General features: G+C 31.9%; 1 protein-coding gene and 1 non-coding gene across 3 annotated transcripts in view; one reads left to right on the top strand and one right to left on the bottom strand.

The window, feature by feature from the left end:
- Positions 1–21,869, top strand: part of Lingo2 (leucine rich repeat and Ig domain containing 2) — a 1,157,994-nt gene that overhangs the window by 688,717 nt on the left and 447,408 nt on the right. For both annotated transcript variants that reach the window (XR_004515393.1, XM_033759063.1), the window contains exon 4: positions 3,758–3,843. The gene's annotated coding sequence lies outside the window, so the exon portion shown is untranslated. The remainder of the gene's footprint in view (positions 1–3,757; positions 3,844–21,869) is intronic.
- LOC117284400 lies at positions 5,759–5,862 on the bottom strand. The gene has a single exon (XR_004515473.1). It is a non-coding gene; the product is annotated as a U6 spliceosomal RNA (small nuclear RNA).

The following is a 21,869-nucleotide window of genomic DNA, read 5'->3' as shown; positions in this document are numbered from 1 at the left end:
AGAGTCTGAAACCTTAGAAGCCAGTTAGAAAGTAATCAGTTATCCTAATAAAAAAGTAATTCGAGGACAGTAAAAATTTTGGACCCTTCCTAGGAGTTTCTCCCTGAATGCTAATCCTACACACCCCAGCACACATATTGCTATATACAGTTGATTTTTTTTCTCTTTGCTATTATCTTTACTTACACTACTGCCTTTTTTTAGTCCAATATTTATGTTCTTACCATAAATTCTCTGCACATTGTTCCATGTATCCTGAATAATTTATCTTCAAACATAGAGTTAATATTCTTTATATTATGGGGTCACTTAAGTGTTTTCTTTCAAAGAAATAAAGATAATTTTTCAGTAAGCAGGCAAGAAATGATAAGGTGGCTGTCAGAAATAATGAAAAAAATGAAAACTCTTATTAAATTTCTTTGAGAAAGAAGATATGATAAGCTATTGGTCAGAAAGCGTTTCTTTCCTGTGTTGTTAAATGTTCTTGATTAATTATTAAATCTAAGTTAAATCATTTTTAACTTATAATTATTTAGGTTGCAACTCTTTAGAAGTGCAAATTAACCTCACATGAAATCACAACAAAAATCTATCATAAAGAATAACAGTAATTTATTAGAATGATTAATATTCAGCTAAGGAAGTGACCCTAGTAAATGAATTGCAATTTTATACATGTATACACATATATGTATGAATCACATGGCTTTGTCATTAATAAATGCTTCAATAATGGTATAAACATGGAAGAAACTGTAGCTGTAGATATCACCAGCATTGGCTATTTTCTAAATGACATTTAAAGAAATGCTACTAAAATATATTGCTATTTGAGAATTTGGTCGAGAAGTCCTATGAGAAATAAGAATATCCTTTTCAATGAGTCTACTACTTTTAGCCATTTATTTTAATGTCTAGTTATTTTCTACATTCTTCCCACCATGATGAAACTTAAGCTTTAATAAAGACTTTAGTAATAATAAATCCAAGTAACAATTAGTACTAAAATAATCTCTTACTAAATTTTGATCCAAGCACTAAAATCAGAATTCTTTAAAATTTATAGTGATAGTTACTGTACTTTTGCAAAAAAAGAACAATCAGGATAAGTTTTCTTTCAATAACGTATACAATATATTGTTGGTTCCTATATTCTTTTTATAATATAATAGACTGTCTAAAATAGTCAATTCTAACAGAAGATATTTGATTCATTTACAATAATTAATCTTCCTTTGATTACAAAAGGCCAACCATACCTGAAGTTGAATCTCAATTCCGCTGTTTTCAACAATGAATACTTAAATAATTCCTCTACTTAAAAACTCAGCATACTGTTTACTTTTAAAATGATAAGTGAAATATGTGCAAAGCACTAATGTAGTATTTGGCTATTAGTATATGCCTAAAATTATAACTGTTAATATTGGTTTATCAATTTATTAGTTAAATGAGTTCATCTAATACACACACACACACACACATATATATATAATCATATTAACTATGATATTTTATACAGTTTTATAAGAAGTTTATCAATTTATTAGTTAAATGAGTTCATCTAATACACACACACACACACATATATATATAATCATATTAACTATGATATTTTATACAGTTTTATAAGTGAAATCTAAAATGTGCAATGTAAAAGATATTGGAATTTACAGAAAAATGTACAAGAAAATAAAGAATGATCTGCAATCTCATTAGTAATGAAAGAAACAATGTTTCATTTGTTTTGATATATTCTGTTAAACATATACACTTACTTTAAAAGGAAGAAGAATGTTTATTTACAGAGGTATGATAAATTATAAAGTAAATAAGGGCAAATTTATGTAAGATCTCAGTGATGTACTTTTTACCTCACTATAATAATTATTGAAAAATAAAAATGTTTGTTTTTATAACAACTTACAAAATTTACAAATTTACAGAATGTGTTTAAAATCATTAATGAGTGTCATAATTTTTTCACATGTAAAACACACTAAGAGATAGTAGGTAACAGATAATTTTCAAGTTTTATATGTTTTTATGAGAGTTCGGACACTGCAGCATCATGATAAAATTCTCTGAGAAAGGACTTTTGAAAGTCGAAAGTAGAAAATGATCCAATCACAAAGAATTATAGGATTTATTTTCTGCAAAGCAAAGTCCTTAGTTGTAGAAGGTGATGACTTATTCGTGGTAGAATGTGCAGAAAAATGAAATTGTTCAGTATGGCGTTTCAGACACAGGTTGCAGCCGGCTCATGTCAGAACTTGTTGGCAGCGATAAGATGCTTGGGTTTTATTCCAGGTGCATTAGAAGTCCATCAAAGAATTTTAAGCAACAAATGAAATGATGATTCATGTTACAAAGTTTCAATCTTGTGAGCAGTGGATTACATAGGGTCAAGAATGGGATTAGTGAAAACAGGGAGAAAGCGCTTGCTCTGAAATCCTACTCTGTTGTTTATCAGCAGTGGATCTTTAATGCTTTACTTAAACTTTGCCTCACTTTCCTCATCTTTAAAAATAGGCGTGGTAAAAAAAAATAAGTGTGGTAATATCACTTGTCATATAGAGTTCAAATATCAATTTAGATCATGTCTGTAAAATGCTAAGTATAGCCTCTAATACCCTGTAAGCGATACAAATAATTATTGCTGTTATTATTGGTCTCAGAAGTGGCAATGTCAACTAGGAAATCTGCTATATAAATACAACATTTCAAAGGAAATGATTGACATTCTAATTATCTTAAAACTTCACACCTCATTACACTGCTTTGGAGTATATGAAAACTAGCCTAGAATCGCTTCTGTTTTTCTGGAAACTATCTTCTCTCTCATCTTTATTCTTCACTATTATTTTTGTGGGTTGTAGAAGGGAAGGTTGGAATGGAGTTGAGAAGTAAAGAAAAGAAAGATTGATAAGAGAACTGGAAAATTATCTGAACTCTAAAATGTTCACTTTCTTTTACAACTGCAATTACTTCAAAAACAGAGTTGAGCTTATAATTGATTTTTTAATTTCATTGCATGAATCGAAAACTATTTTTATACTAGAGTTTTAGATTTGTCCAATAATTATTAAGTACTGAAGCCTCAAAGTAGTCTGGTTTACTGACATAGAAAAAAGTCCTTTTACTTCAGATCTGCTTTCTACTCTTCTGCAAACAACAGCATTATGAAAAATACCCTTTTGCCATATGCAATTGAACTACAGTGTAGTTCAAACATAGGAATAAATTTGAGCATGAGCATCATCATTTATCTATTTAGCAGAAAAGAATATAATTTACTGCACATCTGGATGGTATAACATCATATTCTGAAGATTCCAAAATAAAAATGATAATACACTTGCCTTCAAAATAGAAAATGTGAAACATGTGGACTAGGTTAAAAATCTATCGTATTCTTCAATAGCTTTGTAAAACTGCTACTTGCTAAATGTCAGTGATTATTGTTATATGGTCAGTAATATATGAAGGGCCTTCTTGAAGCAAGTATCACCTACCTTTCTCTCTTTCTCTTTCTCCCTTTCTCTCTTTCTTTTTTATTTTTCTTTCTCTTTCTTTCTTTCTTTCTTTCTTTCTTTCTTTCTTTCTTTCTTTCTTTCTTTCTTTCTTTCTTTCTTTCTTTCTTTCTTTCTTTCTTTCTTTCTTTCTTTCTTTCTTTCTTTCTTTCTTTCTTTCTTTCATTCCCTTCCTTTCCTTTCCCTTCCTTCCTTTCTTTTTCTCTTTTTTTTTCTTTCTTCAGCCCAGTAATAATGTTATGAGAAGAAGATCAGAAAAGAATACAGCAAGTGGCCACCACCATCATGAGGATCCCAAAAATTCAAACTGGTAAGTGAAAAATATGAGATAAATTTTATTTTTTATGTGTCAGGAAATCTATTTATTGTGATTCCTAAGCAACTACATCCTCATAGTCTATATATTTAAAACTGACAGTATTTCTAAAATTTAGCAGATGAAATGTATTTTTCATGACTTGCAAAGCTTCTAGAAGGTGGGAAAACATGGGAAAGACATAGCCAACTTTGTTATAAACAGACGTGGATTTGAAGAAGCTATATGATTTTTGTGAAAATTGTTTACATTCTTTGAGAATTTAATTTCCTTATTTTAAATGGAGGTTGTGATAGTTATTTGTTAGTTTCCTGGAAATTAACTAAGTCATTATAGAAATAATCTAATAGTTTTCTTGGCATATGGAAGACCTTAAACATGTAACATTAATTATTATTGAGTATTTGCAACATGTGAAGGAACACATGCTAAATATTTAACTGCATTATTTTGTATAATTCTCACTATAACCTTAAAATTAATAGCTATAATTACTTCTTATTAACCAAGTAATAATCTATTAAAATATTATGTGATTTATCTATACAGTACAGACTCTTCCCTGAGACAGCTTTTTAAATCCAGTTCTGTCTGGGGGCAGAGATTCTGTTCTTCTGTTTACTTATAAACTCAACAAATATTTATCAGATATAAAGATAGGACAAGTTTTCTTTAGCAGAGATGCTGTGCTGCTTCCCAAATGATTATTACAAATTATATTATAATTGTATAGTTGTATGAATTTTTTATAAATATAAAAATTTTGCATAGTGTATATCCTTTGTGAGGTAGATTAAGTAGGGATCACGATTCTGTTTTACACATGGAAAAAACTGAGTTTCTAAGACATTCATTGGAGGTCTTAGAGCTCAGTATTTCTCAGATTTTCTGTGGCCGAGGTTCAGTGTATATTTTATCCACCGAAGACTACATATTTCTGTAAAATTACTAAAAAGTAAGTACCGGAGAAACTAAAGGATAAGAGCAGAATATACACAAATACACATTTAATTTTTATTTATAATTATTTGACAGACACAAAAAACTATACCACATGTCTATAAAAGATTCCCTAATGATATTTCTTAAATTCCCTGTTTCTCATGGTACAGACCCATGACTATCTTCAGACTGACACTGTCCTGCAGACCAGGGAGCAAATCATACAGCACTGATGGAGCTCTATGAAGCAAACCTGACACTTGGCGTAATGCCAACCATCATGTAGGACGGGTCCCTTTTTTTTTTTCATTAATTTTATCAGTGCATTTTCAGTATATAATATGCACACATTCATTATTGGGAATTTGTACTTTTAAAAATGCATCTTGGTTCTCATTTTCCCCCATTTTCCTGCCCTCCCTTCACTCCCTCTACCCCTCCCTGTTTATAAAGACTTTGTTTACATTTTTTCTTTTCTCATATTTATTCCTTTCCCTTCTTCCTTTCCCTACCCCTCCTGCTTCCCCTTTCCCTTCGACCCTTTTCTTCCAATTTCACATTAGCTGTTATATATTTTGACTCTTATTTACACTTTTAGTTTCTCATACCAGTAAAATTCTTCAGTATTTACACGTATATGTCCTATTTATTGCACTTAAGAATATGGTCTCAATCTGCATCCATTTAGCTATAAATGTTTATAATTTCCCATCTTTATGGCTGAGTGGTACCCTACTTTATAAAAACATTCAGATATTCTTAATCCAATCTCCAGCTGATGGGCAATTGGGCTGTTTCCAAGTTTCAGTTATTACAAACTGTGCCACTATGAACATGGGTGCACATATATCATGTGGTATGATTCTTTTAATTTTGGGGGGAAGATATCCAGCAGTGAAATAGCTGGGTCAAGTGGGACCTCTAATCCTAGTTTATTGTTTGTTTGTTTGTTGCAAACATAACTTTAAAAAATATGGAACACTTCAAGAATTTGCACGTCATCCTTGTGCAGGGAACATGTTAATCTTTGCATCGTTCCAATTTTAGTATATGTGCTGCAGAAGCAAGCACTAATCCTAATTTTTTGAGGCATCTCCATACTGATTTCCACATTGGATTCACAGCCCTGCCAGCATTTGTTATTGGTTGATTTCTTGATAGCAGCCATTCTTTCTGGGATGAGGTGGAATTTCAGGGTTGTTTTCATTTGTATCTCTCAAATGACCACTGAGGGTGAACACTTTTTCATATATTTATTTGCCATTTCTACTTCTTTTTCTGAGAAATACCTGTTCATTTCAGATGCCAATTTTTGGATTGAGTCTTCAAATTTTGGGAGTTTTGATTTTTTTTTAATTCTTTATATATTCTAGATAGTAGACCTTTGCTTGAGAAACAGAGGGGAAAAATTTATTCTCATGTTGTGAGTTGTCTCTTTACACTGTTGGTAGTTTCTCTTGCTGTGCAGAAACATCTTAATAAGAAGAGATCCCACTTGTTGATTGCTTGTGCTAATTCACGTGCACCCGAAGTTTTGTTCATAAAATCTTTTCCTATGGCAGTGTCTTCAAGAATTCTACCTAACATCTCTTCCAGCTGGTTTAGTGCTTCTGTTTTAATATTTAGATATTTAATCCATTTTGATTTTAGTTTAGTTCATGATGAGAGATATAGGTCCAGTTTTAATCTTTGGCAAATTGAAACCCAATTTTTCCACAACCATTTATTAAAGAGGCCATCTTTTCTCAGTGATGGTGTTTGACTCCTTTGTAAAAGTTGAAGTTGCTGAGTGTGTCTGGAGTTGTTTCTGCATTCTATTCCACTGCTCCTCAGGTCTGTTTCTTTGCCAGTACCAAGCTGTTTTGTCACAGTGGCTTTGTACTGTATTTTCAAATTGGGGATTGTGATACCACCTACCTTCTCTTTGTTGCCTAGATTGCTTTTGCTATTCTAGGTCTCTTGTTCCAAATGAGTTTTTGGACTGTTTTCTCAAAGTCTCTGAAGTATGCTGTTGGGATTTCAAATGGAATTGCAACTGGGATTGCATTGAATCTGTATTAATAGAGCCAATGACAAAAAAATGATCATCTCAATAGATGAAGAAAAAGTGTTCAATGAAATCCATCACACATTCATGATAAAATCCCTACAGAAAATTGGAATTGATAGTCTTTATCTCAACCTGATAAAGGCTATTTGTGAAAACCCAAGAGCCAGCATCATACTAAATGATCAAAAACATAAATCTTCCATGCTAAAATCAGGGATAAGACAAGGATGTCCAATATCTCCACTCCTGTTCACAAGATTTTGGAAACATTAGCAACAGCAATTTGACAAAAGGAATAAATTTAGGAAATGAAAAAGTTAAATTGTCATTATTTGCAGATGACATGATACTCTATAAAGAAGACACCAAGAATCCCAAAAGTCTTCTAGACTAAATAACCAAATTCAATAGAGTAGCAAGATGCAGAGTCAACATAAAAAATTCAGTAGCTTTCCTGTATATGAACAACAGACTCACCCCCAGAAATGAAATAACTGGTAATTATCCAAACAAAAGAAATCAAAGACTTCTACTCTGAAATCTATAGCACTTTGAAAATAGAGATCAAAGAGGATATCAGAAAATGGAAAGACATCCCTTACTCTTGGGTAGGAAGAACCAATATGGTGAAAATGGCTGTACTTCCAAAACTGGTACATAGATTTGAAGCACACATCTATTATTACTCTAGGCTGCTTCAACAGCAAGAATGCTCTTTTGTGATTGAAGAGAAGATTGAATTCTAAATTGATAAGATGAAACTGGTTTTAGAAAAATGACAGGCACAACCTCTTAAAAGAGTTACATGAAACAATTGACATAAAAAGTGAAAAAACAATTGGAAGTTTGTAGAATGATTTCTGCTATATTTATTTACAAGACATCAAGAGTTCTAAAAATTTGATAGATGTTATCAATTTTCTTAAGATGTGTTTAGCTTATTTTTTCTTTTCATCATATTTATTTTTTGAAGATTGAAGTTAAATTATATTCAGAAGATTGGAGCATGTCAGTTTCCAAGGAACAATTAGACCTGTTATAATTTCAAGAGCTGAATGTGGATCTTGACCTGCTATGAAATGAACATGAACTACTACATCTCTCCATTATGTAAAAGAGGCTTTGAAATATATTTCCCTTTTCATTTCAGGAACTACCTAAAAGAATTTGAGCACTTTTGGTGCTAGGTAAAATGGATATTGAGTAACAATGAAAACTGATTTTTTTAAAGATGATTCTGTGACTTTCTTAATTCGATTGAAATGGACCCAAATATTTACATGTGTTATTATATTGATGACTATTTTACCATCTGTGTCAGAGTATACTGCACAGATGTTAAGGCATAGCTTTTGGTTGTAAGTAAATATTTGGTAAAAATTGAATTTTTTAATCATAGTTAAATGTGTCAGAAATTAATTTATGTGAATTTTAACCATCTTAGCAGTGTGTGAAGCATCTTAAAATGATTATAAAGAGTATAGCTTAATGAAAAAATGTATTTTGTGTGTGTGTGTGTGTGTGTGTGTATCTGTGTATGTAGTACTCTATTTAATCAAGGTAAGAGGGATATACACCAGGAAAGGAAGTTGGTTACCAAAATTCTAGTGGAGTTGCATGTTTGAATGTCTGATACTTATTAGATTTTTAGCCTGAGATTGTTTTAAGAATCTGTTCTTTAACAGTGAAGCTTAAAAGCTCTCTGAAAAAAAAAAACTAAGGCATCAGTGAGATAAGCACTTAGTGTCAGTCTTGCCAGTTGACTATTGTAAAACACAACATGTCTATAGGTTTTATTATAATCTCAGATCAGTAAGCAAACCATAGCAATGAGACCAGCAAACTATAGACCTGAACAATGATTATTTGACATTGAAAATAAAAATCCTCAAGAGTAAAAGCATATGTAGAATAATGAATTATATAGAAATCAGCAAAAAAATATGTTAGGAAATAGTTGGCTATCCTTAAATATGCAATGAATTACTGAGAAATTAAGACCTAGAGACTGAATAAATTAAAAAACAGGGTAGAAAGGAAATGAAAAGTTTAAGGAAAAATTTAATCTGACAGAGATAAGAAATAGCTGAGGAAACATTTAGTTTATTCAAAATTACAGAGGGCAAGGACAAATGGTGAAACAAGAAAAGAAAAAATGCCAATGTATAGAACAGAAACCCTACGCTAGTTGATTTTTTTTTCCTCATTGAGTTAATCGGTACTTTTAAAGTATACAGCATAGCCAACATTCATCTTTGGGATATTGTACCTTTACATGACAGATCTTGGTTCTCATTTTTTCCCCATACCCCTGCCCTCCCTTTACCCCCTCCTCCCTTTCGTATTTATAAAGACTTTGTTTCCGTATTTTCTTTTTCTCATATTGTTTTCTTTTGCCTTATTTCCTTCCTCTATACCTTTAGCCCTTTGCTTCCTATTTCACATTGTCAGTTATACAATTTGGATCTTGTTTACACTTTCAGTTTTTCAGATCAGAGAAATTATTCAGTATTTACACATTGTGTCTTCTTAAAGATAGAATAGAATAATTTCTAATAAGAAAATGTAATTTCAAAATCACAAGTGAAAAAATTGCTCAAGTAATAAACAGAAAGCTATTTTACATTTTTGAATGTCAACTTTATATTACATTTAAATAAAAGAAAGAAGGAATGGAAGATTTTGATCATTTTACAAATTATTTTCTCTGGTTTAAGTTTTTTTCTTTTTTGGCATGGGAATCGCCTATTATTTAAAATAAACATGCCCTAATGATAAACCTAGAAAAGAATGATTTTGGGGTGTTATGGATTTTTTTAAAATTCCTTATACATCTATAGTTATTGGTTTAGTCAGATTTACTTGTTTCTCTGAAACAGTTTTGATTAATTCCGTTAACCAGAGAAAAGTACCAATGCTGAGCAATTATCCAATTGTCTAAAAAGACTAGTACACTGAACAGAATAATAACAATTTTAATTTTTTATTTTTTTGACAAATGAAATAATTATATAGTCTAAGTAAATGTTTTTGAAATATGTCTAAGAACAGTGTACAAATCATAAGTGAACAGCTCCACATATTTTTACAGTATCCATAAACCTTTGAACATTTAAAAAGTAGATCATAGCTAACATCTCTGAAAACACTCTTTCCTCTTTTGAAGTGATAGATTCCAACTTTTTACAAGGGTTACCTTGTGATTATTTAGTCTGTTTTTGAGCTTTATATTGTGGTATTATAGATTTTTGTACTTGTTTTGTGTGTCACCACTTACTTTAAATATTATGTATGGGAAATTCCTATGAGTTACTCTAGTTTAATTTTCAGTGTATTTCCTCAGGACCAGTTTGTGGATTTTACATCTTTATATATGTCACTAATACTCTGAGTTTGAGCAAGAGTTATAAAAATCTGTCATGCTTTGAAAAATTTATAGCGTAAATCAGAATAGTCACTTATATACAATTGATGTAAAGTTTTAGATCTCTGTAAAGGTTGAAGAAAAAGGTGACAAAATTCTGACTGCGGCTTTTAATCTTACTTTATAATTTTAATTCATGTTCTAAATGTGCTTGAAAATGTCACATGAGATTTTTTAGTTAGAGAATGATGACTCAGGGGTCATGACACGTACAGGACGCTGGGACTCCATCTACTGACCCCGATACAAAAGTAAGAGCACTGGATTTTATTTGTTCTCAAAACATCATTTAAACTAAACAACAACAAAAACAAGTCCCCAGATTTGTCAGGGGATTTGAGTACTTCACAGCTATATTTAGGTACTCTCTAGAAAATGATAATAAAACACTGAAAACATGAGTAGAAGATATGAAGGTGAATCCTTGCTTACTTTTATTCTTTTTTTTACTCCCCTCCTATTACTATCTCCATCACCACCACAACAAATTGTCCTCTAGGCTTAGGTAAATCCATTATTGTGGAGGACTATCTATCTTACAACCCACTGCAAAACACACAGACTAAAGGAATTAGTCTTCAGAGGGAGGCAGAAAATTTTCTGTTGCGTAACAATTTTTTTGCATAATATCTTTTTAAAATTTTAAATTCATTTTTAAACATGCATAGAAACATAAGAATCTTGCATATTGAAGGAGTACCGTGTGATGTTTCAGTGCACATATGCATTGCATAATCAGTTCAAAACGTTTCTCTGTTTTCAGACATATATCACTACTCTGTGAGGAAAGAATTCACAGTATAGTATTTTAGGAAGCTTTTTGTAATGTGTACTACACAATGGCTATGTATGTTCACACTATTGTGCAATAACATACCAGAAATTCATACTCCACCCTAACTGTACCTTAGTATCCACTGCTCAATCTTTCCCCTTCTCTCTCTCCTCCCTTCTCTTCCCAGCCTCTGTTAATCACCATTCTGATTGCTACCAGTTCAAAATTTTTCTCCCCGTGACATCATGTAGTAGTTGTCTCTGTGCCTGCTTTATTTCATTTAATATAATGACCAGTTCCAACCATATTCTATCAAATGACAAGGTTTAATTATTTCCATGCTTAAATAGTATTCCATTTTGTATATGTACCACAGTCTTTAAAAACCATTCATCAGTTGTTGAGCATTTAAGCTATTTCAATTTCTTGATGGTTGTGAATAGCTTTGCAATTAACATGGAGGTTCAGGTGGCTCTTTGATGTACCAATTACCTTTCCTTTTTATATAATCCTGGAAATAGGATCGCTAGGTTATATAGTACTATTGTTAATGTTTTGAGGCACCGTCATGCTTCTTTCTGGAGTGAGGTAATATATCATTTTTGTTTTTATTTGTGTTTCTCTGGTGATTGGTAATGAACTTTTTTTCATATGCCTTTGGTAATTTGTATATCTACTTCTGAATTAATACCTTTTTAGACATTCCTTTTTAAAATCAAGGTACTTCATTGTTGCTTTTGAGTTTCTGCCAGATGTTTAAATGCAAATATTTTTTGCTACCATATGAGTTGTCTCTCTGTTCTGATATTTGTTTCCTTTACTGTGAAGAAGCTTTTTAGTTTGATGTAATCTCATTTCCTATGTTTGCTTTTATCCCGTGTCTTTGAATTCTTGATCAAAAAAATATTTGCCCATGTGCAGATGATGTTACTCAGTTGTAGTTCACTTGCTTAGCATGCATAAAATCTTGGGTTCAATCTTCACCACTGTAAAAATTAATTAAAATAGGCCCAGATTGGAAAAGAAAAAGATTCATGCATTGTCCATGTCATTGTGTATTTCCCTCACATTTTAATAGTTTCATTTTTATATTGAAATCTTTAATTCATTTAGAGTTGTTTTTTGAAAAAATGAAAAATAAGGGACTACTTTTATTCTTATGGCTATGCATACCCAATTTTCAAAAAACCATTTATTAAAGAGACCATTCATTCTCTAATGTGTGTTCTTAGTACCTTTCTCAAAATCAGTTGGGTATAAATGTATGAATTTATTTCTAGGTTACTTATTCTGTTCCTTTAGTCAATGACTTTATTTTTTTAATTTTTTTCTTTTTATTGAGTTTATTGGTATATTTTAGGTATACATTACAGTTACATTCATCATTGGGATCTTGTACCTTTACATGACAGGTCTTGGTTCTCATTTTTTTTCTTCATCCCCTCCCGCCCTCCCCATTTACAAACACTTTATTTCCATTTCTTCATTTTCTCATATTTTTTTCTTTTCCCTTTCCCTTACCCTTCTATGATTTTATTTTTATGCTAGTACCATGCCATTTTGATTACTGTAGCTCTGTGGTATATTGGAATATCAGACAGTATAAGCCTCTTCATTCATTCTTTTTATTCTATATTGTTTAGGCTATTCAGTTTTTTTTGTGTGTGACTTGATATAAATTTTAGGATTTGGGACTGGGGATTTAGCTCAGTAGTTCCACTGCTTGCTTTACAAGCTCAAGGTCCTGAGTTCAATCCCCAGTACCAAACAAAAAACAACTTAGAATTTTTTAATAATATTTCATTATTGTTATTACTCTGCAGTGCACTTTTGGTAGTATGAACATTTCAATGATTTTGACTCTTCAAATCATACATGATATCTTTCCATTATTTTGACATCTTAAATTTCTTTAATCAAAGTTTTATAATTTTCATTGTAGAGATTTTTCACCCTTTAAATTTAATTATAGACATTTAGGCTTAAATTTATCTGTAGACATTTCATTTATTTTTACAATCACTTAAAATGTCAGTACTATCTTGAGTTCTGCTTCTGCTAGACTATTGGCAAGTGCATAGTGCCTTTTCTTTAAAGAAAGTTTTCTAAATTATGTATCCTGTAGCTTCTTATTTTCTAGCTTCTCCATTACTGTGAAGCTCTTTCTTTTACTTTCTTTCCCTTACTGCATTGTATTCTTATATATGATCCTAGTAGTATGCTTTATTTTTAGCATGATGTCTATAATATAGGTTTTAAAATTTTTCTAGACTTCAAGGCTAGGTTTTCAGTATCATTAAGTATATTTACGTTAGATACAGGATTTTCATTTGCTAATAGCTTTTGCATAGTTTAGCAAGCTCTCCAATATTTTATCTATCCATAGGTCATTTACTTTTGCACCCTGATACCCAAGAATATAAGTAAAATCCTAACAGAGTCTGAGATTTAAGGACACCTAGTCTATCACCTGGGGCTGTTGTACTAAATGTATATTATCTTATTTAAATCGTTCATACATATTGGCAATGTTAAAATGACAAAATAGCAATGGATAAAATAAAAGACACTATCAAATATCTACTTTGTGAAAAATTACACAACTAAATTTATTGTGATGCAGAAATAAATTCCTCAGACTATACAACAAATAGATATCATATTATGTTTATGAAATGTATTCTTTTGTGATGTACCTCTTCTAAAGAAGTTTTTCAAGTCTGCTACATGTTTATATAGACCGTATTGCTTCAGGTTTTTTGTTTTTTTTTTTTAGTTCTCTTATATAATTTCATAAGATTGATTTGGGTAGTAACAATATTCAAGCATATTTTCTTTACTTCAAACTGAAAAGTATACAATGTAGTATTGTGATAAAAATATAGATACTGAGTCGGGAATGTAGCTCAGTTTTACCGCACCTGACTGGCAAGTACAAGGTCCTGAGTTTAAGCCCTGGTACTGCAATCAATCAATAAATAAATAAATAAATAAATAACAATAAATATATACTTTAAAGCCTCCAAATATTTCTAGGGAATCCTGTGAATAACATAATTATGTATTCATTTGGTCAGTATGTTATTTGCTTAGTATCTTCTATGGACCAGGAACATCGGTATAAGAAAATCACTGTGAATGAGAACTTTAAGGACCAATTGTCTATGTAAAAAGCCTTGTCTCATATTATGTTCATAACTAATGTCCATTCATCACCTTAAAAATATTAAATGAGATGAAATTTTATCATAGTTTAAATTTTCAAGAAAATAGATGCTTGTTAGCAATTTAACTTACTCTCTTGTTTATTATTCACAACTACCCAGTGAGGTGAAGGTTATCATTAAACATACTGAGGTTAACATATTACTAAATATCTTAGTCAGAATCATTAATTTAAAAAAATCATTATATATATTACCTAATGTTGGGATTATTGTGAAGACTAAAGAAAAAGTTACATGTGATGTACACAGCAGAGGTTTTTTTTTTCCCATCTTTTAAATGCTTATTTCCAGATGATCAGATAAACAGCCAGAAAAGAATATCATTTTGTTTTTGATTTTGAAGTTTACTCAGGAAAGCTTCATGGTTTTTTTGTAAATTAATAAAAAATAATTAATAAAAACAATAAAAATATGTTTTGTAAATTAATAAAAATAAAAATTAATAAAAGTATCATTTAAAGCATTGGAACCAAACTGATATTCACTAGTAGCAGGATTTTATTTTAAATAAAATATAAATTCAGTGGTGCAAAACCATAATTTACTTCAGGACTCCGTAATTTTAATAGGAGAGGGTGGGGGGGGTGAAGGGAGAGCAGGGGTATGGGAAAAAAATGAAAACCAAGACCTATCATGTAAAGGCACAAGACCCCAATGATGAATGTAACTGTACTGTATACTTCAAAAGTACCAATATACTCAATAAGATTTAAAAAAAGAGTTGGCAATTGATTTAGGAAACTTCAGAAATAAAATGAAGGAGGTCAGAATTTATCCTTAAAAAGTTGAGTATGTGGGGCGGGGATTTAGCTCAGTGGTTCCGGCCCCTGCCCCCCAAGCACAAGGACCCGAGTTCGATCCCCAGTACCAAACAAAACAAACAAACAAACAAAAAAACCCTCAAAAAAAAAAGGTTGAGTATGTTAGGCAATGGTCTTCAAACAGGTACGATGAGGGCTGTGGAAAAAGTAACAAGAACCTCAGCTACTAGTGAATGAATTTCAGAGCAAGAATTTATGATTCTAACAGAATCAGAAAGAGGAAGAACAAATTTTAGTCCCAAAGCCACTTGAATACTTAGTAATATTTATAGTTTTTTTTGTTTTGTTTTGTTTGTTTTTTTTGAGAAAGGGTCTATGAATATAGTTCAGTCTGGTCTCCAACTCACAGCAATCTTGCTGATTCAGCCTCCCAAGAGCTGGGATGCCATGTTCATCACTGGCAATAATTTATAGATATGAAAAAAAATATGTCCAGATATATTGACAGAGACTCCCATAATTAACTAAACACAGGGAATTTTTGCTGACGATTAAGAGCTTGCTTAGGTGAATAGAGGTGAAAGTTATCATGAGACAAGCATGAAATGAAAAACAAAAATTTTATCAGCAAGTAGATTTGAGCTCTGAGCAAGTGTCAGTGTATTAGTACTGGGATATAAAAATGTAAAACATTGAACCTTCAATAAATGTTTAATCCAGTTGCAGAAATAGCATTCTTCATTATAAAAAATAAAATAAAAAATTTAAAAATCTTTAGAGTATTATGAGTAAGCAGTTGTTCATATGAGACGTGTGATTTGTAGTACATGTTGTGATCTAAAGCTAAAAATAATTTGTTTTGAATCTTTTAGTAGTTCTACCAATTCATAAATTTGCATCAAGCCAATTTTCCCAACCATTTTCTTCCTACAAACTACAGACCTGAATAACATTGAAGGAAATTGATAATTATAGTTTCCTTTGTAATTTTCCATGTAAAGTATTCTCATTGAGATTCTCTTCATAGTACTCTGCCTAGATTGCTAATTCTTTTCAGAGAGAATGCTTTGCCTGAGTTGTGTCATTAGTCAAAATTTATGCCTCCCAGTAACTTTCTTCTATGAAGGGGAAAAAACAGTGATAACACAAGAGCAAAGGAAATCATGAGTGTGAAATTGATATACAATGAATGATACACAATGTTACCTTTTTCCTTTGATGAGAAGTATATATATTCCTGGAACTAGTATGTACATTAAAACTTTCTTTGTGATACGAGACAATACTGAGGATTTCAGATTGCGATTTAGTTTCATTAATATAGTTAAGATATATTTAAGCTTTAAGAGCTTCACTCTGTGCTTTGCCAGCATCATTTCTTTTTGAAGCCTTTCTTTTATTTTACTGTGAGATGTGTAACTGGCCCTGTGCAGGATAAAAGGTACAGTATATATGCAATGCATTATCATAAGCAAAGTCCCTGAGCATAGTTAAACCATTGTGACATTTCAAGGTTTCTGTCTTATTGCCCTAGCTCTACACATTTCTGTGATGTACTACTTGATTATTTTGCTTCTAGAATTAGCTTTGTGATAGATCACGTTCCCTTGTCTCCTTTACATGTCTCCTTAACACTTCAGAAATTTTAGAGAAGTTTTTAGAGAATTACTTTGTCTTCACGGGTGGTAAAAAATTCCTTCTGCTTCTGTACTTCAGGAAACTCCCAAACTGAAAAAGAGGTGAGAAAGTGATAACAGAGTAGAAGCAGTCATATATCATTTTAAATAAATGCCACTGAGGAATGAATAAGAGATGATTGGTTGCATGGTTATACAGAAAGACCAATGATCCTTCATGTGAAAGAGTATTTCCCCAAGAGTCCTTGTTCCACATAATTTCTTATATTTCATAGGTATTGTTTGAATTGTAAGTTTCAGATTAATACATGGTTCATATATTTGTGTATGCCACGAATGTCAGAAAAATAATTTTCGTGTGAGTTCCAGGGTCATAGTTTAGGATGGGGAGCTAAAGATTTCATTCATTCTACGAGGTCTCTTACTGGGTAAATCTCATAGAATGTCTGAAGCAGTTGTTTGTCTTCTCTGGAAAGAAGATAATCAGAAATCAAAGCAGATTTCTGCAAGTATAAATTTCTCTTTTAATACGATCTCCACATTTTTAAATTCTTCTCCCTCCTCTTGAATGTCATTATGGTCTCTGAAGAAAAGTACTACCATGCCTCTTTTGAAGAAGAAAAGAAAAAGAGTGGAGACTCCCAGAAAATCCTGGTAGGTCTACGGGTGAGGCCACCCTTGTGTTTGGGGTAGGAATACTGAGTAGAGGGCCGGGATTTAGCTTATTGGTGCCTCTGCCTGCTTTGAAGCACAAGGTCCCAAGATCAATCCCTGGTTACACACAAACACACACACACACACACACACACACACACACACACGCACACACGCACGCATGCGCACACATGCACACACAAGCACAGAGTAGGCTGAAAAGCCAGGCCAGCCTCTATGGCCACATTAGGTTGAATCTTGGTCTAAGTGCTAACTAGCATGCAATTTCAACTATAGAATGGCTACGGTAATAGAATTTACCTTAATAAATTTGAGATGATGATTAAATAGCATCATGTTTGTAAAGCACTTAAAACAATACCTGGCCTCATATTATCACATTAAAAAGATTAATAAATGGTAGTTATTGTTCAAGAAACAAAAAAAAAATTTTTTGTGAGTACAAAATCCTAGAAAAAAGAAAATATATGGGAAAAAGGAAATGCAGAAGGACAGTACTAATTTGCTGAGCTGATTGTTTGGGAAACAATGCATCTTCCTGGCAGATAAGGTTAACCCTTCCATACACAGGGCATTGCAGCAGCAGAGAATATAGCATGTAGTTTTAAGAATACAGTGTGCAGGTGAGACACTACAAAATGGTTAGTACTACAAGAGTGTAATATTCAAGGCAGGAAGATGTGGGAGCTGTGGTTTCAGAATTAGGTAAATGTTGTCTCATGAAGGCCATTACATTTTATATAGTAGCTGTTCTGTCCCTGTGCATAGTAGATGCCACATATGGATCATAAACAAGACAGTGGCATGGCCTGGTGATCCAAATTGTCAGGAAACCAAGACTTTAAAAACTCATTACTCTTGGGCTGGGGATTTAGCTCAGTGATGCCTGCACCTGCCTCACAGGTGCAAGATCCTGTGTTCAATCCCTGATACCAAAACAAATTATATTTTAAAAATCATTACTCTTGGTGCAGTCCCTTCTCCAGACTCTTCTGGTATTCTCTTCTTTTTATTTTTATTGTTAATCACTTTGGTTTTGCCACCCGTCTTATCTTTCCTTGGATCTTGACTTTAATTACATCCTGCCTGCACTCATGCATTGATTTTTATTGTGTGTCTTGGTTTTTTGATATTTACAATAAATCTGGTTTGGCTACTTATTAGATAAGTGTGTCTTTTCTATAAGCACATTAAAGAAAAGTTAGATTTGTCCTCATTGACATCTAAAACTATTTAGAAAATCATGCTATTATTCAGATTACTTTGTAAATCAAAATTTCTTATGAAATATATTGCATTTATATTAAAAATACATTCACTTGTACCAAAAGTGTTTTTCAGCTAGAGCTAAAATAGGTCTATTTGAATCATCTATTACCCCAAAATAGATTTTTTTTTTAATTTGGTACCAGAGATCAAACTTGGGACGTGGCCCTTGGAGGCAGGTGGCAACACCTCTGAGCTAAATCCCTGGCCCTATACAGAAATAGATATTCAACAGTCATGTTGTGAAAAAATTGAGAAATCAGAACCACTGCAAATGCTGATGTCCTTTTTTTCCCAAGTCATTGTCTCCTACTATGCCCTGTAACTCATATACTTCCTAGGTGGCAAACTCAAGATGTCCCTACAAGCCAAACAGAGGAGCAATCTCATTTTAAATTTCAGAAAAATGGAAAAACAATTGAATAAGTTAGTGAAGGGGTCTAAAAGAATACTAGAAATATCAAGGAGAAGAACAAAATGATTTTGACAAATCCTTTGTACTTGCTCTTAATACTAATGATTGCCTTCTGAAATTCTGCTAAAGATGCTGAGAAGTGTCAAATCCTTTCATATTATGTTCTAGCAGATGGCTAAGTAGTATTTTTATTAACTCATTCATCCAAAGCTCATACACCTGCATTAAAATTGTCCTAAAGGAAAAAAAAAAAGCTTCATGAATGTTTGTGATCTTTTATTTTTTTGGGGGGGAATCCATTTTCTATGATTTCTGTCAAGTGCAACAACCTATTTAAGGAATTAACTGTGATAATTCACTGCTTTGAACTGATTTTTTTGTAGTACTGTTTCCCACACTTTCATCTTATTTCATTCAATTCAAGGATTTTGTCTTGCAGATATGTGATGAAAAATACATAAATGTTATTAGTAATTTTTAACTTGTACACTTCTGTGGGTGTGTGTGAGTACTATAGTGCATGTAAAATGCAACTTTTGTTATCAACTTTCTCATTCTTACTCTACACCAAAGCCCCTTTTTGGCCTGTGCAGTCATCTTTCAACTGCAAGAGTTGTATTAACTTTTTTGTAACTTTTCTTTGAGTTCAGTTTGAAGGTGGTGGTGGTAGTGTGTGTGTGTGTGTGTGTGTGTGTGCATGAGTGCATGTCTGTGTATGTGAGTTTTCTAGTAAAGGAGTAACAAATACTGGTTAAAACTAAGTACAAGAGCTGAAAAACAATTTTAACAAAGTATCACAAAAAATAGCTGATAGTATAAGGAAAGGAAAAATGATTTGTGTCTTCATATCCTGAGATTTATTTTTTATGAATCTGAAATTCTGAAAGTTTATAAAGTGAAGTCATAGGAATAATTTTTAAGAGAAATCTGTGCAATGCACCATGCATGCCTATTTAATGTGTATGAGAGGTTCTTCTGTACACCAGTGATGCCTCTATTACAGAGGACTAATTTTGACATGTCCTGTCAAGACCTTAGTTTCAAGCCCATTGTGGCTTTGAATCTCTTAGTCCCCTATGTCACTATTTTGTGCCATGAATGCAAATGACTACTGTATAGCTCTAGTAAACATTAAACACATGTCAATATAACATATCTACATAGCTCATAAGATCCATCTAAAAAATCAATATGAGGCCAGTAAAAAAGAACTCTAATGGCACTGGCATTCAGTACAGAATTAGCTTCTTAAATCATGTAGCATGGGTTCTAAACTTGGGTGCCAAAGAGAAAGCCAACAAGGATCCACAATTCTAATAGTATTATGAAAAACCAGGAAATCAGTGAAATAAATGGCACAACACAAATTTGGATGAATGCGTTCTAGTGTTAGCAAGGCATCTTGTATGAATTTCTGGCATTATTACTTAAACAATTTCACTACTCATTTGAACAAATACTTTGAGATTCCCTGCAGCCTATGTCATTGTTTAAGTATTTAAATACTTAAGTATTTAAATATCTTGGACAAAGAGACAAACATGAAATTTGTCTTTAAGTCTTATTATAAGATTATATCTGAATATTGCAGTTACTTCACTATTTAAGATTTGGTTCAGTGGTTTCACCGCCTGCCTTGCAAGAGCAAGGACCTGAATTTGATCCCCAGTAACATTAAATTAATTAATTAATTAATTAATTAATTAACATTTTTGTTATGGAGCAGACAATATAGATCAAAACATTGCTTCATGTTACTCCATATTTTAATAAAATACTGATATTACCTCCAACATTTATCTATTTACATGTCAACAACATTAACTGAACATCTGATATATATTAGGTAGTATTCAGTAATGAAATTGTTCTGCACTATATATTATCTCTTTATATGACTATCTAAAACAATAAAATGAATTATTTGAGAGCAAGAAATTTTATTATGCACACTTCGATCCCCAAAGACTAGCCATAGTGCTTAAAATTTAGAATATGCTTAGAAAATGTTGAAAATTTAAAGTGTTTGTTAATAATGACCTGAAAAAATTTATGGTATATTATATATTAACATTTGAATTCTTATTCTAGTATCCTCCTCCTCAAATCTATTTTTTGTATTTATGTCATGGTCATTAATCTGAAGTGCCAATTCAAAACTGTTCCAAATGCTAATTCAAAACTGTCCAGGTTTTATAACTTTGAAATCTATATCAATATATCTATACCTATATCTATACCTATATGTGTCTTTCAAGTTTTGCATATCAAACTTGAAATACATCAGAGGAAGGAAGGTGGGATTCAGGACAGCAGCCACGCTTCTGTCTATAAAAGACATGTGATTATCTGTGCTAAACTTTGCTTTCAGTTTAAACTCCGCTTCCTCCTTCCACACACTGGGCTCTTATACAGGCTCTTAACTTTTTGCCCACATTTTTTTTTTCTTTTTCTTGGATCTAGCAAATCCTTACTGATTTTTCAGATGTTTCTATATTTAATGAACTCTTCCTTACCCTGTGAATATCATCACTTCATACGGTAAGCAATCACTTTGCTAGATTTATACTTCTGTTAAAATACTTCTTGAACCTTGTCCCAAAGAAAATCCTTTCACCAGATGGTAGAAGGTATACCCCAGGAAGAAAAAGAAATAGGGAATTCTGTGGGTTCAAAAATATGATGCTATTGTGTAGTAAATAAAATGAAACTGTCATTTTTTATTAAAGAATATTTAGACCCTTTTAAATTCTCATGTTCATTGAGATGCTTCAAGAGTGGACTATGTATTCTCACATACATTTCTCTAGGGAAATCCATGTTTTTACATCCACCAGAACATAAACAT

The sequence above is a fragment of the Fukomys damarensis genome, unplaced genomic scaffold (genome assembly GCF_012274545.1).
Source record: "Fukomys damarensis isolate Sample0158 unplaced genomic scaffold, DMR_v1.0_HiC HiC_scaffold_36, whole genome shotgun sequence".
NCBI lineage: Eukaryota > Metazoa > Chordata > Mammalia > Rodentia > Bathyergidae > Fukomys > Fukomys damarensis.
The sequence above is the reverse complement of the archived record's forward strand: the minus strand, read 5'-3'. Positions and strand labels throughout refer to the sequence as shown.